The sequence below is a fragment of the Bos grunniens genome, chromosome 7, assembly GCF_055505025.1.
Source record: "Bos grunniens cultivar Pamir isolate PY7600 chromosome 7, Bosgru_T2T1.0, whole genome shotgun sequence".
Classification (NCBI taxonomy): Eukaryota; Metazoa; Chordata; class Mammalia; order Artiodactyla; family Bovidae; genus Bos; species Bos grunniens.
This window is the reverse complement of record NC_141171.1, coordinates 97,800,230-97,818,344: the sequence shown is the minus strand read 5'-3', so window position 1 is coordinate 97,818,344 and position 18,115 is coordinate 97,800,230. Positions and strand designations below refer to the sequence as shown.

At 40.5% G+C, this 18,115-nt stretch overlaps 2 long non-coding RNA genes across 4 annotated transcripts in view; one reads left to right on the top strand and one right to left on the bottom strand.

The window, feature by feature from the left end:
• Nucleotides 1–7,155, bottom strand: part of LOC147370020 (uncharacterized) — a 160,704-nt gene extending 153,549 nt beyond the window's left edge. For both annotated transcript variants that reach the window (XR_015168311.1, XR_015168310.1), the window contains exon 1: nt 6,827–7,155. This is a non-coding gene — a long non-coding RNA (uncharacterized LOC147370020). The remainder of the gene's footprint in view (nt 1–6,826) is intronic.
• Nucleotides 1–18,115, top strand: part of LOC147370019 (uncharacterized) — a 66,735-nt gene that overhangs the window by 2,255 nt on the left and 46,365 nt on the right. The gene's annotated exons all lie outside the window — the stretch shown is intronic.

The following is an 18,115-nucleotide window of genomic DNA, read 5'->3' as shown; positions in this document are numbered from 1 at the left end:
CCCCTAATCCCTCCCAGCATCAGAGTCTTTTCCAATGAGTCAACTCTTCGCATGACATGGAGTTTCAGCTTGAGCATCATTCCTTCCAAAGAAATCCCAGGGCTGATCTCCTTCAGAATGGACTGGCTGGATCTCCTTGCAGTCCAAGGGACTCTCAAGAGTCTTCTCCAACACCACAGTTCAAAAGCATCAATTCTTCGGCGCTCAGCTTTCTTCACAGTCCAACTCTCACATCCAGTTGCCAAAAGAATCAAGTGAAATTGGGCAAAGGTTTATGATAGGTTTAAGGAATCACTAGCATTCAAACTTGACTTGTGCTTAGTTTCCCTTTGTAGGTATTGGACCTAGTAAATAAGGACACACATTACTTTTAAAAGGTTTTATGATATTCAGAGTTTGTGTGTTTTCTGGTTAAATATTCTAATATGTTTGTGAATGCTACAGGCATTATGTAGTCAATATTCACATAATGAGAATGGCTGTAAACTGTAAAAGTATTTATTTTCTAGATGTTCTTTATCCATTGTATTCTATGTCTTAAAGCCGTACTTCTGAAAATACAGACTAAGGAACAGTTGTATTAGAATAACCTAGATTGTTTGTCGAAAGCGGATTTCCAGAACATGCCATAGGTATACAATTAAAGTAAATCTATTGGGAAGGGTTCAGGCCTCTGAATTTTTACAAAGTTTCTTAAGAGATCTTTTTGCAGATGAAATTTGAGCACAACTCTTTGAAGGTAGGTGGAAACTGAGAGTGGCATCACTTACTATAATGCGTGGTTTCCCTCTCTTTCTTTCTCTGTCCTAGTGTGGAGTCAGCTCCACAAAAATGCCACCCTCTGTAAGTTTGGCTGGGGAGATTCTGTGCAAACACCTGCATACCAGATGGGCATGATTGTAGACCTCCTTCTGCTGATCCAGCTTCCATTCATGTCATGCACCACTTGCTTAATTCAGAGTGAATGGAGAGGATGATGGGCATTTCACACAGAAGTCTTCAGCACATCAGAGTCATTTTTCTTTTTTTTTTTTTGGTTCTTTTTTTTTTTTTTCTTCTCTATTTGTCATGATTTACAGTCTTTTTCTTTTTCCTTATCAAGAATTGCAGGGATTGTATACCCCAAAATAAATGACTGAAGGCAGAAGGCATTGCTTTGTGAAAGCAAGTGACTTAATGCAGAAAGCCTCAAGAAGGTGGTGTTGCTATTTTTAAGGGATAGACTTGTTTTTTTTAAATAGATCCAGTTTTCTATTAAAGCCACCTAACAGCTTAAAGTTTATCAAGTACTAAGTGTAAAAGTATGTATGCTGCTGCTGCTGCTGCTAAGTCACTTCAGTCGTGTCTGACTCTGTGCGACCCCATAGATGGAAGCCCACCAGGCTTCCCCGTCCCTGGGATTCTCCAGGCAAGAACACTGGAGTGGGTTGCCATTTCCTTCTCCAATGCATGAAAGTGAAAAGTGAAAGTGAAGTAGCTCAATCATGTCCGACTCCTAGCGACCCCATGGACTGCAGCCTACCAGGCTCCTTCATCCATGGGATTTTCCAAGCAAGAGTACTGGAGTGGGGTGCCATTGCCTTCTCCTAGCTGTACTAAAATAGGATTTGAAGGTAAAAGAATTATAATTTCTTTCTTTTTCTAATGCAAGTGACCTAAATATCAAATAGATGGTTAATCTCAATCACCACAATGAGATACCAGGAAAAGATTGTATCCTAATCTTTTAACAAGGCAAGTATAGCACATATCTTTCTTGCCTGGAGAATCCCAGGGACAGTGGAGCCTGGTGGGCTGCCATTTATGGGGTCGCACAGAGTCGGACGCGACTGAAGTGACTTAGCAGCAGCATAACATATATCTAGCTTTCTTTACTTTCTCTCTCTCTCTCTCTTTTTTTTTTCACCTGTACTTTTCCCTCTCACATTGTTTTTCCTACTGCTAAATCTAGAGGGAAGGATACTGCATTGCAAGATGGAAGGAAATAGAAACAGTCTGTTGTTGGACTCCTGGGGAACTAGGAAACACTATCAGAAATGGTTTAGGTAGGAGTCATAGATCATGGGAAGGGAAATTTAAAGGGAAAATAAGAAGTTTACACAAGACTTTTAAAAAAGGGGACCATAAAGCACTGTGACAATCAGAACAAATGATTACAGCAGCACCGCCCCCCACCGCCCACCCCCCCAACAAGTACTGGGGATCAGAGGGCGGTGGCGGGGAGGAAGTTTTTCTTTTTCTATTCAAGGCTCTCAGCTAAATGCTTTGATTGCATTAGCTCACTGAACTTCATTAAGCCCTACAAGTCAGAATCCCCCCGTTTCATAGATGAGTAAAAGTGGGGTTTATAGAGACTAATTAATTACCCAAGGTTACAAAGTGGCAGAGCCAGAATGTGAATTCAGATGGTTTGTCTCTAGACCTCAAGCTCTTCACCACTCCCTGTAACGGCTGGAAGGGTGGTGCGGAGAAACAACAGTTGTTAGGGATCAGCGAATTCTGGGAATGTCCTAAAAAGAAAACAGTTTAACTGCTAATCTGGATTGGCCAAATCTGGATTGAAGAAAGAAAAGAAAAATCTCCAGTATACATCATTGACTCTGCCTTTTTCTGAAACGTGTGCAGCTGGGAAGCAAAAACAGATAAATTATTTGAATGATATCTGAGCTGGTTTTGTTGAAGGCTGTTGCTTGCAAATTAAACTGCTAGAAGAATATATAGAATAAAGCTGAGTAAATCTGAAAGATACCCACCAAGTCTGTCTATAGTTAAAACTCAGTGGAATACAGTTGCAATTCATTTCCTTTCCTTGCGAAGCAGGAATTGAAATGCTGAGCATTTGCCAGTCAGTTGGAAAATGCCTCTTAAAGAGGCAGAGGCTGCCCCTGACCTCTTGTTCCCCCCACAGTGGACTGCTGTTAAGTCTTCATTGTTATGTGCAGAGTTCAGTCCCAGCAACATCTCCCTCTGTGGTGAGTTCACATGGGTTTGCAAGGGAACAGACATACTGTGAGCAGTTAGCCATTCCACAATGCTAGGCTGCCTAAGCTGACTTTGCAGTATTCACAATAGAGCAGCTACAGAACCCCAGCAGGAATTTCCTGTTTGAGATCCTTTTATTCTTGCCACAGCAAAACCTCTCAGAAATGTGTCCTACTTGCGTCAGGTACGGTGGAATTAAGTAATATCGTTTAAAGTTCCCATCAAAGGACTTTTGTCCTCCCAGCACATATTGTGGAATATACATCTGCTCATAGCTGACACATGTGGTTTTGTCTGGTTCCTCAGCTAGAGATGGGATTATCTTTTGGGAATATGCTTTAACAATAAGCTTGAGCGTGAGAAATATATAATTTTAAATTTTTTCCCAAGGTTTCTGTCCACTGCCTCTTTCCCCAACACTTTCGTTACCTTTCCCCCTTTCTTTTTCTATTCCCTGCATTTCCTTCTCTTCTGATATCAGAATTTTGGAATAACAGCAACAAAAGTATCTATGGCACTCCACAGCAATACGGGATTCAGACTCTGCAAAAAACCTTAAGTGAGGTTTCATTAGTTTAGTCAGCAATGTCGTGACCAATTGTCTGCTGGGTTCATCCATGTCAGGAAACTTTCAATAAAATAAGTAGAATCATTTCTGTGTCACAGGATGCCATGAGGAATAAATGAAGTTGCGTATGGGAAAGCATAAAGCTCAAGGCATAGAGGGGGTTCAAGAGACATTAATTCCCCACTTGACCCCACCCTTTTCTCTTTTTTGTGTCTTAAAACTCCTGGAGGAAATATTTTGATTTGATGCTTTATAAAGGTAACAAACAAGAGGTTTTATTGTTTGAACGCTATTCAAAGAATTATTAGATTTATCAGAGTTGGCAAACATAAATGTATGTAGCAGTTCATGTTGGTTGCTCAGTTGTGCCTGACTCTTTGCGACCCCATGGACTGTAGCCTCTGTCCATGGAATTCTCCAGGCAAGAAACCTGGAGTGGGTAGTCATTCCCTTCTCCAGGGGATCTTCCTGACCCAGGAATTGAACCCAGGTCTTCCATATTGCAGGCAGATTCTTTACTGTCTGAGCCACCAGGGAAGCCCCATATAACAGCTTGTATATATGCTGTGCTCAGTCTTTCAGTCGTGTCCGACTCTTTCTGACCCCATGGACTGTAGCTCACTAGGGTCCTCTGTCCATGGAATTTTCCGGCAAGAATACTGGACTGGGTTGCTATTTCCTCCCCACCCAGGGATCAAAACTGAATCTTTTGTGTCTCCTGATTTGGCAAGCCAATTCTTTACCACTAGCATCACCTGGGAAGCCATGTATAGCAGCTTACATATAAAAATTTATAATTGCAGTGTAATGCTGTGTTAACAGGCATACCTCTTTATCAGAGCTTTAGTGACCCTCAGGGCTGGCCACAGCAGGAAAGGCAGATAGGTTTTGCATGGTGTTTGACCAGAGAACTCACTGGGGAGTAATTTTCTCTGCTTAGAAAAAGCCTCCAGAACATGTACAAGCCAAGCCTGAATCTCCATGCTGGGGAAAGAGCTGATGGGAAGCAGAGGTGGGGGAAGGGACTAGAACCTTGGCTTTGATATCACACTGCATGTCTGTTTTCAGTGCTAGGAGCATGGTTTCATGGCTCTTTACATACAAATGCCACTGGGATCTATAAGCCAATAGTCTCTTATTTTGTTCTTTCTTGTAACATAGGAATTTTTAACGTCCTTGGTTGGAGGAGATAATGATATCCAAGGTGGCAAATCAGAATCCAAAGTTCTGGAATACCTATCATTGTTGTATAAAAGTGAAAAGACCCAACTGGACCTAGCTTGTGGAATTTCTGGTTTATGTAATTCAAAGCAGGGAAAGCAGTCATGCATAACATGTGAACAAATGGGTATGGCCATTTTTTCTAGTAGACTTTCATACAGAAACAGTACAGCCAGATTTGGCCCACAGGCCGGAGTGTACCACCTCGGCCCCTGTCTGATGGAAGAGAAAAGAGTTACATTGGGCCCTTGTGCTCAATCCAGGATCAGACAAGTGGTTCTGCTGCATTTGCGATGGCCCAGTGATTCTATCAGTGATCTAGCAGAGATAGAGAATGAGCTTTATCTCATCTGTCACTTTCAAACAATTGGTTTGAATGCATGTGTAACTATGTTCAGAAGCATTCTGACATTGTGCCTGGGCTAAGCAGAAAATATAAACAATTAGCAATGTTTGAAATAGGCATCAAGGGGGATACAGTGATACATCACATTTTTGTCATTTTCGCTTTGGTATATAGGACCGACATGGCCTGATTTTGTTTCACACATTGAAAAATTTCCATTCAAGGGCCAAGAAAGATTTTTTTAGCTTTATGATCATATATATTTTTTAATGATCCTAATGAAGATCCAAGATCGGCTAAGACGTCACCCAATACAATTGCTCAAAAAGAATGTTTTCAATTTTTTTAAAGTTTAGTACAGAAATGATAAGATCATTTAAAGTATTTTATCAAGAGGAATTAATCAGAATTTTGGAGCTAATCCATCTTATGGAATTTTGGGGCTAATCCATCTCATGAAATACTCAAATGAGATGCCTAGGGTTGTTGTTGAGTCATTAAGTTGTGTCCAACTGTTTTCCTCTAATTGCTAAGTCACATCTGACTCTTTCGCTACCTATTGGACTGTAGCCCGCCAGGTTCCTCTGCCCATGGGATTTCTCTGGCAAGAATACTGGAGTGGGTTGCCGTGTCTCCTGCATTGACAGGAGTCCTTGGAGCACAGGTGATCACTGTGTCACCTCAGAAGCCTGTGATAACAATTACTTTTGGGGATACTAGAACGGGATGGCAACATAGTATTGTATTTTTTTTATGTTTTCCTTTAGCTCTCAATTATTTTGTACATGTATTACCTATGGTGTGCTCTTACTAACCTTAAAAAAATTTTTTTTTCCATTTCTGGAAAAGGCCCCAGACATTTTGAAAGTCATAGGAGGAGAGGCGATTCCTAGTTGGCTGTTGCAGAATCCTGCCTACAGATAAGCAAGCACCACCTGCAGCTGTGCTATAAAACAAATGCTGCTTCTTGAAAACATAATCATTGGGAGGCACTTGGCAGCTGTTAAAATTGAATCACCATTGCTCAGTCCAAAGGGGAGCAAATTTTAACCATTAGTCTCTCTAAATTGATATTTAATTACTCTCAAAAAGAAGAAAAATGTGAAATTTCTCTTCAGAATTCCTTATGTGCTGTACCCAAGGTTTCATTAGACCAGTTTATTGCAGTTGTTTCGACAGCAGCTATGTGGCCAGAGGATACACAAGAAATAAATCCATGGTTCCTTTTAGTTGAAGTTTGGCTTTAACCAGCTCTATTTTCAGTTATTTCACTTACACTTTCCTAAAAAAGCAAATTAGGTTTCAAAAATATAGTGAAAATCTTTTTGAACACTTTCTCATGATTTTGATTGGAATGTTTTTCTTATCAGAGAATGAGATGTGAGAAATGGGAAAAAGGATGGAGAGAGGAAGAAAGAGAAAACAGGAAAGAAGGTTGAGGCAGCAGTTCTTATCCTAGGCTGGCTTCAAGGATAGTCTTATAAACTGCCTGACATTGTATGCGAGACTTTACACCCATTCCACTCGTGTAAAGTATACTTCGGGGATAAATATTAACCCTTTAGTTGAAAATTACTGTTCTAGTAGATTGAATCTTTATCTAGAGATGGTAGCCGGAATAAGTTTTGGAATGGCCAAGTCCAGCCTGAGACATGGTAGAAAGTAGGGCCAAAGGAAAAGAGATGTTAACTAAGGAAAATATCACGTACTTCACCAGTTTGCCCAGAGGCCGCCCTGATCCTGGATACACGATTATCAGTCCCGGAACCAAGGAGGAATCGTGGTAGTCAAGGCAGGCTCTTTTGGGGAATCAGTGACATATGACTGCTTCCCTCCTTCTCTCCGTTAAGAGAGCAGCTGGTGCACCCTGGAGAGTCCTGACAGTGAATGATAGCCCAAGGACAAGGCACCAGCTGAAAGCCAGCTTGGCTGCAAATTAGAGTATAATGGCAGAGTGGTTTCTGCTGCGAAGCGATTTGCATCAGAGCCCACTGACAATGCACGGTCTGTAGGGCGGGCATTTGAAAGAGAAGGAAATAAAAAATGCTACATTTCTAAATAATTTAGAAGATTCATCAAAGGAAGAGATGCAGAGGAGATAGGAATTTCTAGTATCTGTTTTTAGATTATATTATATGAACACTCATTTTACATCCAAAGAAATTTATCTATATAAATTTACCTCCACGTTTTTCATGCTAGTTGGCCCTTCGTTCCCTACTCTCATAGTACTTAAATCATAACTCTGTTATAGAACTATATAAATGCAGTGCTTAGACATATATCTCATTAAATTGTATATTTGTAATGCTTAGGTGTGGTTCCCTAAAGATCAGATTACTGTGGTTATCACATCAACGCTCCAGCATTCTAAGAATCTGGGGTATGTGTGTGTTTAATAAAATCTTTAGGAAATGATGGAATCTTGTGGAAGAACTCTGATAATGTGAAACATCAGAGAAAGTAAGTGAAAGTGTTAGTGGCTCAGTTGTGTCCGACTCTTTGCGACCCTATGGACTGTAGCCCGCCAGGCTTCTCTGTCCATGGGGATTCTCCAGGCAAGAATACTGGATGGGTTGCCATGCTCTCTTCCAGAGAATCTTCCCAACCCAGGGATCAAACCCAGGTCTTCATTATTGTAGGTGGATTCTTTACTGTCTGAGCCACAAGGGAAGCCCCTAAACATCAGAGAAGAGATCCAGTAAATGCTGAATCAAATTCTGTGATAATGGAGACAGAAAATGCTGATGAAAACAAGCAGTTGGAAGGGGAAACAAAAGAGAAACATGATAAGATTCATAAAATAGAACTAATAGCCAACATGGAGGAGCATAACATATTTATGTGCTATAACTATCGGAAAGATAATCCATTATCTCGGTATATGAGAAACATATCGAATAAACAGCATTATTTTATTAATTTAGCTATGAAAATCTGCTGGAATGGCATATAAATACACAGTAATTTATGACATTTGAAAGGCTGAGCTTGTATTTTCCACCTGATGGTGATTTTCATGGGGACAAAAACTATATCTTGCTCCTTTTATCATTTCCAGTACTTAGCTTAACACATCACACTGAAAGCACTGAATAAATATTTGGTTTTTAAAAAAGAATGTCTGACATTTAAGAATCTTTGTAATTGAAAGGCTGATATTATCAGTGCTTCTTAATTTTCCACTTCTTCCTATTCAAACCTCCTGCTCTACTCATCACTGCCTCGTGAAGCCTCATTTGAGAATGTTTTCTCTTTGCCTTTCCCAGTCTTCTCTATATCTATTTATGCTTCAGCACAGCTTACATCTCACTTAGTCTGAGGTCTCATTTGTCTGCTTTATGTGTATTGAACTCCTTCTAAGTTAGAGTTCATCATGTTTACTTTTTTAAAATTTATTTTATTGAAGTATTAATTTGCAATGTTGTTTTAATTTCTACTGTACAGCAAACTGCTTCATATATAAGTTCTTTTTCATATTCTTTTCCATTATGGCTTCCCACAGGGTATTGAATATAGTTCCCTGTGCTATACAGTAGGTGAAAGGGTAAGTGTTAGTCGTTCAGTTGTGTCTGACTCTTTGTGACCCCATGGACTGAAGCGCACCAGGCTCCTCCGTCTATGGAATTCTAACCAAGCAAGAATACTGGAGTGGGTTGCCATACCCTTCTCCAGTGGATCTTCCTGACCCAGGGATCAAACCCAGGTCTCCTGCATTGCAGGCAGATTCTCTACCATCCGAGCCACCTGGGAAGCATCATGTTGTTTATCCATTCTATTTATAATAGTTTGCATCTGCTAATCCCCTGTCCCATCACTTCACGGGAAATAGATGGGGAAACAGTGGAAACAGTGGCTGACTTTATTTTTCTGGGCTCCAAAATCACTGTAAATGGTGACTGCAACCATGAAATTAAAAGACGCTTACTCCTTGGAAGGAAAGTTATGACCAACCTAGATAGCATATTGAAAAGCAGAGACATTACTTTGCCAACAAAGGTCCATCTAGTCAAGGCTATGGTTTTTCCTGTGGTCATGTATGGATGTGAGAGTTGGACTGTGAAGAAGGCTGAGCGCTGAAGAATTGATGCTTTTGAACTGTGGTGTTGGAGAAGACTCTTGAGAGTGCCTTGGACTGCAAGGAGATCCAACCAGTCCATTCTGAAGGAGATCAGCCCTGGGATTTCTTTGGAGGGAATGATGCTGAAGCTGAAACTCCAGTACTTTGGCCACCTCATGAGAAGACCTGACTCATTGGAAAAGACTCTGATGCTGGGAAGGATTGGGAGCAGGAGGAGAAGGGGACGACAGAGGATGAGATGGCTGCATGGCATCACTGACTCGATGGACTTGAGTCTGAGTGAACTCCGGGAGTTGGTGATAGACAGGGAGGCCTGGCATGCTGCGATTCATGGGGTCGCAAAGAGTCGGACACGACTGAGTGACTGAACTGAACTAATCCCAAACTCCCAATCCGTCCCTCCCCACTTCCAAGCCCTGGAAACCACAAGTCTGTGAGTCTGTTTTTTTTGTCTATTAAATCTTTATGTCTATTAAGTCCATTTGTATCATATTTTAGATTCCACATATAAGTGACTTATAATACAAAGATAGTATTTGGCTTTGTCTGACTTCAGCTCAGTTTAGTCGCTCAGTTGTGTCCGACTCTTTGCAGCCCCTTGATCCGCAGCACACCAGGCCTCCCTGTCCATCACCAACTCCCGCAGTCCACCCAAACCCATGTCCATTGAGTCAATGATGCCATCCAACCATCTCATCCTCTGCTGTCCCCTTCTTCTCCTGCTCTCAATCTTTCCCAGCATCAGGGTCTTATCAAATGAGTCAGCTCTTTGCATCAGGTGGCCAAAGTATTGGAGTTTCAGCTTCAGCATCAGTCCTTCCAATGAACACCTAGGACTGATCTCCTTTAGGATGGACTGGTTGAATCTCCTTGCAGTCCAAGGCACTCTCAAGAGTCTTCTCCATCGCCACAGTTCAAAAGCATCAATTCTTCAGCACTCAGCTTTCTTTATAGTCCAACTCTCACATCCATACATGACCACAGGAAAAACCATAGCCTTGACTAGATGGACCTTTGTTGGCAAAGTAATGTCTCTGCTTTTTAATATGCTGTCTAGGTTGGTCATAACTTTCTTTCCAAGAAGTAAGCATCTTTTGGTTTCATTGCTGCAGTCACCATCTGTAGTGGTTTTGGAGCCCAGAAAAATAAAGTCAGCCACGGTTTCTACTGTTTCCCCATCTATTCCCCATGAAGTGATGGGACTGGATGGGACTGGATGCCAGTTTTCTGAATGTTGAGCTTTAAGCCAACTTTTTGACTCTCCTCTTTCACTTTCATCAAGAGGCTCTTTAGTTCTTCTTCACTTTCTGCCATAAGGGTGGTGTCATCTGCATATCTGAGGTTATTGATATTTCTCCCTGCAATCTTGATTCCAGCTTGTGCTTCCTCCAGCCCAGCATTTCTCATGATGTACTCTGCATATAAGTTAAATAAGCAGGGTGACAATATACAGCCTTGATGGACTCCTTTTCCTATTTGAAACCAGTCTGTTGTTTCATGTCTGACTTACTTCACTTAATATGATAATCTCTATGTCCATCCATGTTGCTGCAAATGGCATTATTTCACTCTTTTCATGACTAATATTCCATCATATATATGTACTACATCTTCTTTATCCATTCATCTGTTGATGGACATTTAGGTTATTTCTATGTGTTGGTTATGGTAAACAGTGCTGCAATGCACAATGGGGTGCATGTGTCTTTTCAAATTATGATTTCCTCTGGATACATGCTCAGGAGTTGGATTGTAGGATCATATGGCACATGTTCAGTTGTTATTTTATTGACAATTTCACTTGTTTAAGACTTATTTCCTTGCATAGACTACAAGCTGTTTCGGCAGAAGGAATCATATTTCAAAGAAGGTAAGTTTCTATATTTCCCATGTTGCTGAGGACATTTTGTAGACAGATACAGGCCTGCAAAGTAGACAGCATTTCTGGGAAGGAGGAGGAATATAATGCCAAGCAGCAGTGATTCTTACAGGACCTGAGAGCATGGGAGGTGGGTGGGGATCCAAGCTTACAGGTTTCCCGACAGTGCGGGTTAGTTTCACCATTTGTAGGGAGCTCCCGTCTATGGAGATCTGATAAACAGGAGGCGAGGCCCCTGAATTTAGTGTCTTTTGTGGGGATCACACACTTTGCTAAGCTTTCCACTCATTTCCTATCTCAGCCGCTGTAGTCTCAAAAGTGACATATTGAAATTAAATGGGTTTCTTTTACACGGTTACAACTTTTAGCTTTTCTTCTTCTCTAGGGCATAAATTAGTAGAAGGTAAGTAAATAGTGGCATAGACATTTAGTCAGTTTTCTATTATTGGAAAGCTCCCCCGCCTTTTTATTTATTTATTTTTTTTATCTCTCTCAACTTCTAGGTGGAGAACATAAAATAGTAATAAAATCGTTCCTATATTCTCATTTGGCATTTACTGACTTGACAACATTTTTCAGTACATGGAATACAAACAATACAAAAATCTGATCTATATATTGTGCTAAACTTGAAATTTTTTTCCTATGGTTTTTCAAGAGAATTTAGCTATATCAGTTGATAGATAGTATTCAGTAAAGAGAAAGAAAAAAATGTAGTCTTTGTTAATTAAAAAGAACTGAAAACATGTTATATAAGCTCTAATCCTTCTGCCCTGTGAACTCTACTTTGGGAATAAGGCAGACTTTACCCTCCTGAAATTGTAGAATATTTTTGTATAGTTAAGCAATGATGTAGCATTCTTTAGCCATGTTTTCCATAAAAACATCTAATAGCCTATTAGAAGAATAAAGAAAGGCAAGAATCAAGATCTATCCCAGTCTGATAGGATTGTTCTATGTGGTGGTGGCTTACTAATAGCTTTATTATTAAACCATGTAAGCAAAAGAAAGCACTACAGCTTAGAGAGAACTCAGACAGATCTGCTTTCAGCATGTAACTCAACCAGTGTGTAGAAACAAGTAATTAAAAGGACACAAAGCCCGTAATCAATTGCACACCGGTTATCTTTGATTGCTCTTGCAAAGGACAAATTACACACAAGCCTCTTGAAAGCCTGCAGAGAAAGAGGTTCTATTATCTTCGTTTTGAAATCATCTCTCCACAAAGACAAGGGCGTCCCTATTCCTGATCTCTTGGTTTAATTAAAAAGACACAAACATCGGATGATGTTGCCGCATATCGAATGTTTCCGTCAGTGCAATGGAGTGAAAGAGGAGTAGGGGGAGGAGGGTGAATGGGGAAATGGAGCCGGGGGAGGGGTTGGGGGTGAGGGTGTGGGCTGGAAGAATTTCTTTGCCATAAAGACTGGCCTTTTTCACTCTGACCATCTGTTTTCTCATGGTGAAAAGCCCCATTGCTGGTATCCTGGCATAGCTTTGCATGTCTTTGTGCTTGAGGGACATTCAATCTTGCATCTGATACACGCTGATCTGTGACACTTCCTAACAAATGAGGCTTTGTTCAAACAAAGAGGCTCCCTGATAGGAACTGTAAACTTGGAGCTTGATATCCTGCAGGAAAGGCAGGCTACGGCTGAACAGGCACAGGAAATTCTCCCTGAAATGCAACAGAGCCGAAGGAGGTCACACGCCCATGCACACACATGGTCTTTCAGATCCTCCCAGACCTCTCATCTCTATCTTCCCTTCAGATCCGACAGCTCTAGAGCACAGCTGTGTTCAGACCTGGCAAGAGTGGGACCCATTTCTATTAGAGGCCGAAGCTCACTCTCCATAATAATGGCACTTATTCGTGTAGTTTCTTCATTTTACAAAGCACTTCCACAACCATTAATCCATTTGATACAATAAGCTCTTAAGGCCCAGTCCAAATGTGATCACATCCAAGAGCACTCTTTTGTAAATATCAGGGCCAGTCGCTGCTTGTCTCTCTTTCCTCTCCTTTTATGTCCTCTCTCTCTCTTTTCTTCTCTCTCTCCTTTTTCCTCCAGCTGGTGACCTTGAATTGGAGGTTCCCAACATTAGTAGTGTCCACCTTTTAACCATATACTATGTTTCTGCGGTCCCTGACTACTTAGACTTGAGCTGTGGAAAATGGATAATGAGCTATTGAATACGGATTGCAATTTGGAAAAACAAACAAACAAAAAATAGCAGAGAAGAACCCAGATCAGGAAAATACTGCTTGCTCTTTCTAGTTATGGTTTGGTATCCTGTTAGAATGTAACCAAGCACCCTAGGAAGAATGCCACTTTCTCTTTTCCTCCCTTAATGCGCTGTGTTCTCTCCTAGGCAACTCCCATGCGCTCACGGAACACCTGGCTGTCACAGCTTCTGTTGCGGGCATCTCCTTCTTCCTCTAGTTGGTTAATTGGTACTTCCTTCATGTTCTCACCCCACCTTGCTTCCCACTCAGCACGAGTATGTCTATCTCCCCTACTAAACTGTGAACCACAGGGCTGGAATGTGTATTTATTATACATCCTTGTATATTTCCAGTATTTCATGGAGTGCCTGACCCACAGCAGGCTGCCAGTAACAGTATGTCAGATAGATACATTTTGTTGGTTAAACAGTGATACAATTGAGAGGGAAGAAACAGGAAAATACTGGCAAAACATAAAACATTGACTTCCCTGCAAACATCTATAAATTTTTTCTTGGCCTGGACCTGTCACTTGGCTTTCTGCTTCTTACCACTTCCACAATGTGAAGCAGTGTGTGATTCAGGAATTATCTTAGACCCAATGTCTCAGTTTTCTGGATCAGTACTTTTTTTTTTTTTTTTTTAACAAAGATGCTTGAATTGCAGAGAACTTAAGTAACCTTTTATAAATTCTATCATTGATTACTTAATGGATCTATTACCAAATGTAAAGATTTTTGGCCCAATAAGGCTCTGGAGTTACAGGAAAGAAAACTCATCCAGTGAGCACTTTAACATGAAAATTTCTTAGGGAGGACAGTAAGCTGCAAAAAAAAAAAAAAAAAGAGAGGTCACATAGACTTTAAAATCTCACCTTTCAACTGGCTTGTTCAATTACAAGTTGTTTTTAATGTTTCTGAACCTTGATTTCTCTAGCTATAAAATGAGAATATTAACACTAGCATGCCTCAATGGGATTTTATGAGGATTAACTAAATGTGATTGTAAAGCATGTTGGGAACATAGAGTACTGGATAAAATAATTAATATTCATAATTTTGAGACTGGATATGATTTCAAAGGGTAATGGTGTGAGGTAGGTTGCAACCGCATTGCAGTTTTAAAGGGAGTGGTTCCAACTCATTTTGTCCCTTTTCTAATCTCTTTCCCTCATGTGCTGGTAAGAACACAACAGAAAATTGATTAATTAAAGTTTGGTAGCTCAGTCAAATTTATTTGAAAACCGTTTTTAAGAGTAATAATGGTCAGCAGTCAAAGGGTAGAGTAACTATAACTGCCCCGTTGTTCCAGCCAGTTTGAACATGACCACGTAAAACATGGGAAATAATAAAGATAGCAGGGCAAACTTCTTGGCTGTTAATGTCCAGTCACTTATTCAATTAAAAGTAACCAGTACGGACTCTCTAAATGCCTGTCAACCTATGCTTCTGTTGGTTCTGCTGTAGCGAAAGGGTTAACTCTTGGCCGAGCAGTGAGCACAACCTATGGATCTAAAATTTGAGGTTCAACTAAGAAACACCTTCAAAAGGTGATTTACACCATGGAATCACGAGGTTAGTTTATCACCCCAGGGGAGTAGTTATGAGTTTAATGTGAACCTACTCAGTGTGATTCTATTTAAACTAATAGCTGACATGAATGTAGTGCTGCCTTTTCCTCTGAGTCTCTGTTCTGTATCATTGCATATGATGCGCCTAAAATCCCTCTAAGGAGACAGGAGAGACGGTAGTCACTCTAAGGTGTAGACAGGAGAGTGAGTCGCTGTCGCATGAGTCACGCACCCTGGACAACCTTTCGCCTCATCGTCAATGAAGCTTCACGTTCTGGTTAAGCTTGTCAAATTTTCCAAACTTGTGTATCATGTGTGAAAAGGGACTTTAAAAAAAAAAAAAAAAAAAGGAATAGAGCTCTGGGAACAATTTTCCCAGCGTTTTCAAAAAGCAGTATTGATTTTTCTTTCAAACTATCTTTCAGATTCCTTCCCTCTTTTCCATTCTCATGTCAGCCCTGAAGGTCAAAGTCTCATTACTTAAATTACTAGAGCAGTAGTTTTCAACCCTGACAGCACAGTAACATCTCTCTGGGAGTTTTAAAAGCACTGACATTTGGATTGGAATCTCAGAGATTCTGATGCAACTGGTCTGGGATGTGTCCTGAGCACTGAGATATTGAAAGTGCTCCTGGTGATTCTCAAGGGTAACCCAAGGAGAGGAATCAGGGATCATTGACCATGAGCTCTTCTCTCTCCAGATCCATCCTGCAAGTTCAGCTCAGTCATTGTCGTGTCTGACTCTCTGCGACCTCAAGCGTGCCAGGCCTCCCTGTCCATCACCAACTTCCAGAGTTCACCCAAACTCATGTCCATTGAGTCGATGATGCCATCCAACCATCTCATCCTCTGTCGTCCCCTTCTCCTCCTGCTCCCAATCCCTCCCAGTATCAGGGTCTTTTCAAACGAGTCAGCTCTTCACATCAAGTGGCCAAAGTATTGGAGTTTCGGCTTCAATATCAGTTCTTCCAATGAACACCCAGGACTGATCTCCTTTAGAATGGACTGGTTGGATCTCCTTGCAGTCCAAGGGACTCTCAAGAGTCTTCTCCAACACCACAGTTCAAAAGCACCATTTCTTCTGTGCTCAGCTTTCTTTATAGTCCAACTCTCACATCCATACATGATTGGAAAAACCATAGCTCTGACTAGATGGACCTTTGTTGATAAAGTAATGTCTCTGTTTTTTAATATGCTGTCTAGGTTGATCACAACTTTCCTTTCAAGGAGTAAGCGTCTTTTAATTTCATGGCTGCAATCACTATCTGCAGTGATTTTGGAGCCCCCAGAAATAAAATCAGCCACTGTTTCCCCATCTATTTCCCATGAAGGGATGGGACCGGATGCCGTGATCTTAGTTTTCTGAATATTGAGCTTTAAGCCAACTTTTTCACTGTCCTCTTTCACTTTCAACAAGAGGCTCTTTAGTTTTTCTTCACTTTCTGCCCTGCACTCACTTAAACTTCATAAGCATTATAGTAACTAGATCCATCTTGGTTTTACTAAAAATACCTCTCATCTCCATTTTTTCCTATTTTCTATTCCTAACATAGATATTTCATATCATATGGTTTGAAACGAAAAGTGGAATAGATGATAAATATATTAAAATTCCAGTGCTAGATAAATATTTCCCCAGCAGTGCTTTAATCATTTTACTCATCCAGAAATTCTAAAACCTCAGCATTGCCAAGTTGCAAAGCTCTTTGAGCTAGTATTTAATATTCTTCAATTGCTTAAAATCTCATTTTACCTTTCCAGGTTGACTTATCATTAAGCTTTTTCTGTATTCCGAATGTACCACATTGAACCATTTGTTCTCCCACCATGCCTCCTATCCCTTCATCTCTGTGTCTAGTTCTGGCCTTTCCCTCCACTGAGAAAGCCTTGAGCCAGCTCTAAATCTTTCAGTATTAACCACCCCTAATGTGCCAATCAATATGCCACTTTCTTTAATAAGACGTTTAAAAAGACTGGAGCCTATTATACAGAGTGAAGTAAGCCAGAAGGACAAACACCAATACAGTATACTAACGCATATATATGGAATTTAGAAAGATGGTAACGATAACCCTGTATACGAGACAGCAAAAGAGACACTGATGTATAGAACAGGCTTATGGACTCTGTGGGAGAGGGAGAGGGTGGGAAGATTTGGGAGAATGGCATTGAAACATGTGAAATGTCATGTATGAAACGAGATGCCAGTCCAGGTTCAATGCACGATGCTGGATGCTTGAGACTGGTGCACTGGGATGACCCAGAGGGATGGTATGGGGAGGGAGGAGGGAGGAGGGTTCAGGATGGATTTTAAGTAATTTAGAATTAAAAAGATTTAAAAAAAAAAAAAAAAGACGTTTCAGTTCTGATAAAAATGGGTTCAAACCCTTTTTCTACCCCATAACATTTTTACTGCTACATCTTATGGTGTGATCTATGATTATTTATAAATTTATCCTACATCCTTTCTTCCTCCCATTATACTTATAACTTCTCAATGGCCAAAATAAAATATGATTAGAGCTGCTTTAGATTCAGATAGCCTGAGTTCAAATCCTGGTTCTACCTCCTAAGAGACATGTGACTTCTAGCAAATTGCTTTCCTCTCTGGGCTTTGTTTTCTTATTTTTCAAATGGGAGAAATAAATGCCACCTTCTTATAGGGCTGTGGGGCAAATTACCGACTCGTGTATGCTTTGAGCAGTGCCCGGCACAGAGTGAGTACCAGGAAATGTCAGCTCTTGTCGGTTGCCTGTTTTATCTTGACAGAGAGTAGGGCAGTATCTTGTACATTTTAGGCACCAAAAGTATTTGTCAAAGGTACTAAATTCTTTGGAGCTTGAAAAGATCCCAAATACCCATACTATAAATATTTTATAGCTGATGATTTTTAGGTCATTTTTACAGCCACTTGACAGCATGTGGGCCAAGGTGACTCGATATTTTGCTTCAAAAAATGGAAAACATAATGTCTGACAGGCTTGATATCCTGTGTTGAAATTCTTGGGTCCCACAGTTAGTGCTAGAGATTCACCTCTGTGAAATGCCAAAACTGCCAATCACAGTGATTTATTGCATACTCAGTTCCACAGACATTTAAAAGAAATAGCTGAAAATCCAGAAGCCATTGAAATTCTTTAGCTTAGAGCAAGTATGTGCAAATAAACTAAATAGGAAAATTATGTATTCTGATAACAAAACTTCCCAATATAGGTATTTCATTTAGTAATATATGCTTCAC